Below are 6987 nucleotides of genomic sequence, written 5' to 3'. Positions count from 1 at the left end.
CTGCAAAACATTGGTGATGGGGATGCACCGAACACTCATACTCAGCGTGCTGGAATCGTCCCTCCTGCCGTGCAGAACAACAACTTCAAAATCAAAAGTGGTCTGATCTCCATTATCCAAGGAAACAAGTTCCACGGGTTGCCTATGGAGGATCCACTCGACCACTTGGACGAGTTCGACCGTCTGTGTAGTCTCACCAAGATCAACGGCGTGAGTGAGGATGGTTACAAATTGCGCCTTTTCCCATTCTCCCTCGGAGACAAGGCTCATCAATGGGAGAAAAACATTCCCAAGAGATCAATCACCACCTGGGATGGTTGCAAGAAAGCATTCTTGGCCAAGTTTTTCTCCAACTCCAGAACAGCACATCTCAGGAATGAGATTTCCAGCTTCACTCAGAAGAGCTCAGAATCATTCTGTGAAGCATGGGAGCGTATCAAGGGTTACCATAGTCAGTGTCCACACCATGGTTTCAGCAACGAGTCACTGCTGAGGACTCTCTACCGTGGTGTACTACCAAAGATACATATGCTGCTTGACACTGCTTCTAATGGTAATTTCCTGAACAAAGACGTTGAGGAAGGATGGCAATTGGTGGAGAATCTCGCTCAGTCTGACGGCAACTACAATGAGGACTATGACCGCACAGTTCACGGTGACGCTGGGTCTGAGGAGAAGTACAAGAAAGACCTCAAGAATGTCAATGAGAAACTTGACCGTATCTTGCTAAGCCAGCAGAGGAGCGTCCACTTTGTATCTGAGGATGACCCTTTCCAAGTTCCAGATGGGGAGGGCAAGCAGACTGAGGTGATCAGCTATGTTCAGAATCAGGGTGGATACAACAAAGGTTACAACCCCTACAAGAAGAACCCCAATTTGTCTTACCGAAGTACCAATGTTGCTAATCCACAAGATCAGGTGTACCCGCCTCAACAACAACAGAAAGGTCAACAAAAACCTTTTGTGCCTTACAATCCGGGATTCGCTCCAAAACAACAGTTCCAGCAGGGTTACCAAGCTCCCTCAGGACCACCGCCAGGATTCCGCCCTCAACCAGTTCAGCCTACTCCAGCCCCATATCAAGAAATGAAGCAGATGATGCAACAACTTCTTCAGGGTCAAGCTAGCGGTTTCCATGGATACTGCAAAGAAGTTCGCTGACCTTAGTCAGAGGATGGAATGTTCCTACAATAATCAGAACGTCAAATTTGAAGCTCTGAATTCGAAGATAATGTATATGGAAGGCCAATCTGCTTCTACTTCTGCCCCAAAGTCTGGCCAATTCCCAGGGAAAGCTGTTCAGAACCCCAAGGAGTTTGCAAATGCAATTACGCTGAGAAGTGGAAAAACATTGCCTCCCAGGCAAGGAGTCCCAAACGTCACTGCGGACAGTGAGGAATTCGATGGGGAGGGTTTTGTTCAGGATGACGTTCAGATGGAGAACCCAGTCGAAGCAGACAAAGATCCAATCGAGCCAGTGAAGCAGTCCGAACCTGAAGCTGTTAAGTAACCTGTTATTCTTGATGACAAACCCGCGAGATTCATCCCTCCACCGTACAAGCCTCCTCTACCATTTCCAGTGAGGTTTAAGAAGCAACTTACTGAGAAATACAAAGCCTTGTTTGAAAAACAAGTTAAGGAGATTGAGTTGAGGATGCCATTGCTGGATGCATTCGCACTTGTTCCTAAATTCCTCAAGGATTTAGTGATGGAGAGATCAAAAGAATTTCAAGGCATGGTGGTACTAAGTCTTGAGTGCAGTGCAATCATCCAGAAGAAGATTGTACCCAAGAAGCTCAAAGATCCGGGATCATTCACTCTACCTTGTTCCCTTGGACCTATGTCTTTTGATAGGTGTTTATGTGATCTTGGAGCTTCAGTTAATCTGATGCCATTCTCTATGGCTAAGAGGTTGGGGTTCACAAGGTTTAAAGGTTGCGATATCTCCTTCATCCTTGTAGATAGATCAGTGAGACTTCCACATGGTATTTTAGAGGACTTACATGTCAGGATCAGAGACGTGGAAGTGCCAACCGACTTTGTGGTTCTGGAGATGGATGAAGAACCAAAAGATCCGCTGATCTTAGGAAGACCGTTCCTAGCGACTGCTGGAGCCATCATTGATGTCAGAAATGGCAAGATTGATCTTAATCTGGGAGACGACTTCATTATGAAGTTCGACATCAAGGATATTTTAAAGAAGCCAACAATAGGAGGACAAGTCTTCTACATTGAAGAGATGGATAAGTTGGCTGATGAGCTGTTGGAGAAACTAGCTGAGGAGGATCATCTCAAAACTGCTCTAACCAAGGATGGAGAAGAAGGGTTCCTGCATGGGGAGACCACTTGTTACAAGAATATGCTAGACTCCCACAGAGAAACGGACGAACCAGAGGAGTTCGAGCAGTTGTCTGACGCAGAAGAGGTATGTGTAGTTGAGACAGAGAATTCAGAACGTGAAACCTCCCACTCGACCGACGTCAAGACCCGACTCGAATCACCGCTTGAGACACTGTTCGGACCGCACTCGACCGTGACCGCTCTGACGCCCATGCTGACAACTGGTCGGAACTGAAAGCTCCGAATGTAGAACTCAAAACTCTCCCTTGCAGACTCAGGTACATTTTTCTGGGAACCAATTCTACTTATCCTGTCATTGTGAATGCTAGGTTGAATGATGATGAATTGAAGTTGCTTGTAACTGAACTTAAGAAGTATAGAAGAGCCATAGGTTATTCTTTAGATGATATCAAGGGAATCTCGCCTAGTCTTTGCACACATAGGATCAATCTTGAAAATGAATCTTATGCTAGTATTGAACCCCAAAGAAGATTGAACCCTAATCTGAAAGAGGTGGTGAAGAAAGAGATCCTAAAACTGCTTGATGCTGGAGTTATCTATCCTATCTCTGATAGTACTTGGGTATCTCCAGTACATTGTGTACCTAAAAAGGGAGGAATCATTGTTATCAAAAATGAAAAAATGAGTTAATCCCAACGAGGACCATCACAGGACATAGGATGTGCATTGATTATAGGAAGTTGAATGCTGTATCTAGGAAAGATCATTTTCCCTTACCTTTCATTGATCAAATGTTAGAAAGATTAGCCAGTCATCCCTACTACTGTTTCCTTGATGGGTATTGATGTGATCACGGGTTTGGCTCCTGACCGAGACGACCGAGACGCCCCGGACGGCCCCGAGACGCATGACCAAGACGCGCCGAGCAGGATCGAGGTTTTGCACCGTGCAAGTGACAACGTTCGGCCAACGTTCCAGTGAACCTCCCGAGAGCAAGACAGAGACACTTATTGGGTATTTCAAGACCAAGCTCCCACCCTACACACCAAGGACCCAAGTTTAGCATCACCACTAAGTAGCATTGAGACGCAACCAGCTTTGGGAAGCCATACTCGCGAGTCTTCACCACCACGCTAGTGTGAAGACACCCCTAAGCCATTAGAAGGAGCTGTACTCTTTTTCCTACATTGGGTTTGTCCCAATGGGTTTACCAAAGAGGTTTTAACGAGGCAGCAAACTCTAGTGCATCTCCACTTCGATCCCACTTGGCTCATGACTTGGAAACACTTAGTCACATGCTTGGGAGCCAAGAAAGTGAAGATTCTATTGCCACGCCTCAATCAATGACGTGGTGACCTTATCCCCCTTCCTTCTTTTAAATTTAGTCTAGACTCTTCTATGACCGTTGCTTTTGGTCATTGCTTTGATTTACTTTTGCTTTTGCTTTTGGCCATGTGTACGGTTTAGATCATGGCCACGGTTCTAGGGTTTTAGTGTCTCCATTTGTAAGCCTTCCTATATAAAGGCATTAACCCTCATTGTAAAAGCCAGACTTGTATGAAATAGAAAATTTTCCTCAAGAGAGATTCTTGAACTTGTCTCCATCCTTTCATTAGTCAATCTGGGATTGTCTAAGGGAAAGAACCCTAGCAAACCTTGAACCGGGTTCATGGTTTGTTAGTGACCGTATCAAGAGAAGAGCCAGCCCTCTTGTGTCGTCGTTCAATCCACCTCTATCCATCGTCCATCCTCTCTCGTTCCACCTTTCACAACCTCGAGTTCTCTTCCATAAGCTCTCAAGTTATCATCGATTCACCTACGCAACCTCGAGTTCTTTGCCATCAGTCCTCGAGTCTTCCATCAGTCCATCTCACACGTTTCCACCCTTGCTCCCACCGAGTCCTGCCGATTAGCCGCATCCGCTTAGCCGCATTCGTACGATCCGACAAGGCTTCACGTCCGTTCTCGCAAATTGTTCGTTGGAATCTCACCAAACCTTGTTTCTGTCATTTGAATCCTCTCTGGATTCGAATCCTTGAAGCTTGGCCGAGGAAACTTCCGCTGATCTGAACTTGACCGAAGTCCCAAGACTCCATCAAACCGCAACCGAGTCCGCGGGTCACATCAGTTAGTATCAGAGCACTAAAAGCTCCTGACTCAAACGTTGTGTCTTTTGGTTAAAGTTTGGATCTTGCGCTTTTGTGTTAGTTGTGTTAGCTTAATCTAATCTCGCGTGTGTAGTTTGTTCTTTGGGTTTAAATTGGTCTTGAGTTGTGTTGTCAGTAGGGTCGTTTGTTGTCGTTTGCTTTAGGTTGTTAATTTCCTGTTCGTTCTAGCTTGTTCTTGTTTGTTCTCGTTGCTTTTTGTTCTTGCTGTTCTTGTTGTGTTTTTGGCTTGTTTTGTCTAGATCTTTTTAGGTTGTGCTGCTTTTCGTTTTGTTGTTATAGGTTGCTAGATTCGTTGTGTTGTGCTTTTGTTGCTCTTTTGTGTTTTTACCTTGTCGTTTGGTAAATAAAAGGGGTAAAAGTCATTTGGTTAATACCACTTGTTTTTTACTCTTTAATCTTTTAGCCAAGGTTTTTGAAATTCAAAAGTGGTCAAAGCCGCGTTTGAATTATTGTGTGGTCTAGGATTAGCGTCCTTTTTGTGTGTTGAGAGATTAGCCACCTCTAAAGTGCTTTTGGTCAAGACCACAAAATGTGGACGTGGATAGCTCCCTATGCACCTTGTGGTCCATAGGTGAGTTGTCACCTTGGTTTTAGTATCTTTGCTATCCAACCGTTGGATGCTCTTTACTTTTGGCTTTGATAGATTAGGTCGTTTGTCTTTCTTAAGTCTAAGGTCTCATTCATTAGGTCGATTGCTAGTTAGGATGCATCATTTGTGTTTAGTCTGTTTCATTTGTCTTTCGGTTTAAATTGTTGCATTTGTGGTGTTGTTCTTCTTTGTCTAGGTTGTTAGCTTGTTTGTTCATCCTGTTTGTATTTTGTTCATCCTTGTTTGCATCTTGATTGAATTTGCTAGAGTTTTGTTTTGCTTTTGTGTTCTTGTTTATTTTGGTCATAAAGCAATTTTTTTCTCTTAGTGTTTTGCTTTTTGCTTTTCTTTTGCTTTTGCTTTTGTTAGTCATAGGTTTAAAATTTGATGTGTTGTCATCAATCATTGGTGAAAACACAAAAAAAAAATCTATTGTTGGTCCTATTGAACGCTGGTTCTCACGCGTTTTGTGTTTTATCTTTGTGTGCGAGGTTTATTTTCAAACCAAACCGCGTGGAGGAATCACACGCCACCAACAACCGTACGGACCAAGCCGCATCAACGTTCGAACCATTTGGGGTCGTGTAGCCGCATCAGCGGATCAACCTCTGGCCACCGTCGGCTGTTCGTCTCATCCGCCTTATCACCGTCAGCCCGTACAACCAAGCCGACCGCACCGTCAACGACTTCCGACGGCCGCCATACCCTCGACCCAAAACCGTTTCCAAGTTCTCAAACAACATGCGACGCTTAATCCTATACTGATCTAGCATGGGGTTTGATGGAGACGAGTCCAAGGTGGGATCGTGGTGTGATGAAGATCTTGGCCTGGAATCGGAGCAAGAGGCCACCAGAGATGAACATTGGTCCGAAGAGGACTACGGCGAGGAGTCAGATCAAGAAGAACTCGAACGTGGATCGCCAGACTGTTATTGGCCATCTATGTCACGAGCTACTCGCGTTGATGAGCCAAGGGTGAGTCTTTATGAAAACTCCGATAGCGATGACTGGGTGTCGAACTACAAGAAGCCAAGGCCCCAATCCGTAAGAAGAAAGGAGCCAACTCCCAAACCACCCAGCACAGCGGACGCTCTGATCTCTCTCCAACACACGCTTCGAGATCTCAATGACAGGCTCGACCGGATTCAGTCGACAACAACTCGTCAACGGGTCGAGAGAAGCTCGAGTGTCCACCAAGGCCGCAACTGAGGCATCCCTACCTGGTCTCCTAGTATGCCACGCGGAAACAGACTTCACGGCGCCAGTGCCATGAGCCACTGCCTACACCGGCTCCGCGATCACGGCACCATTCGGCCTTTGTTGAGCAACCAAGCCGGACGTATGCGCGTTCAGTTCGGTACCGTGAACCAGTTCGGTACCGTGAACCAGTTCGGTACCGTGAACCAGTTCCTATACTGGCTCCGCGAACAAGTCGTAACTTGGCCTATGCCGAGAGGTCAAAGACTTATGCGCCCCTAGCTCAATACCGCGAGCCGCCAGCACGATACAAGGAACCATCCCAGGAGGTAGTCAGCGCCGCGACCATACCAAGTCTGGGAGTATTAAGGAGTTATGTGTCGACAGTTCAGCACCGTGAGCTGCCCACACTGTGCAAGGAACCGGCCAAAGGAGGAGTTCGAGCTAAGGACAAGCCAAAACCGGAAGCGCCAAGAACGAGCATCAGGTCGTGTATCAAGCTAGCTGATGACGTCTCACCGATGAAGCAATCTGAGCATGAGTCGGATTATAAGGAGCACGTCTAAGGAGCAGGCGGGTTCGTAAAGACGCCAGCCGAACCTCCCAAACACCAATCTCATACCTTCGGAGGAGCTAGTATTGATCATCACGCGGACCGAGACCAAGTCATCACCGACTCCGACCAAGACCAGCTTGACGCTCAGCCGCCATACCCGGAGCAGAACGTGGAGC

At 46.3% G+C, this 6987-nt stretch overlaps 1 non-coding gene across 1 annotated transcript; it reads right to left on the bottom strand.

Moving 5' to 3' along the window:
• Positions 1-367: 367 nt before the first annotated feature.
• LOC147923600 (small nucleolar RNA R71) lies at positions 368-473 on the bottom strand. The gene has a single exon (XR_015587861.1). It is a non-coding gene; the product is annotated as a small nucleolar RNA R71 (small nucleolar RNA).
• Positions 474-6987: the final 6514 nt, after the last annotated feature.

This window comes from Camelina sativa, chromosome 17, assembly GCF_030686135.1.
Source record: "Camelina sativa cultivar CO46 ecotype springtype chromosome 17, ASM3068613v1".
NCBI classification, from domain to species: Eukaryota; Viridiplantae; Streptophyta; class Magnoliopsida; order Brassicales; family Brassicaceae; genus Camelina; species Camelina sativa.
This window is presented reverse-complemented; position numbering and strand designations above follow the sequence as displayed.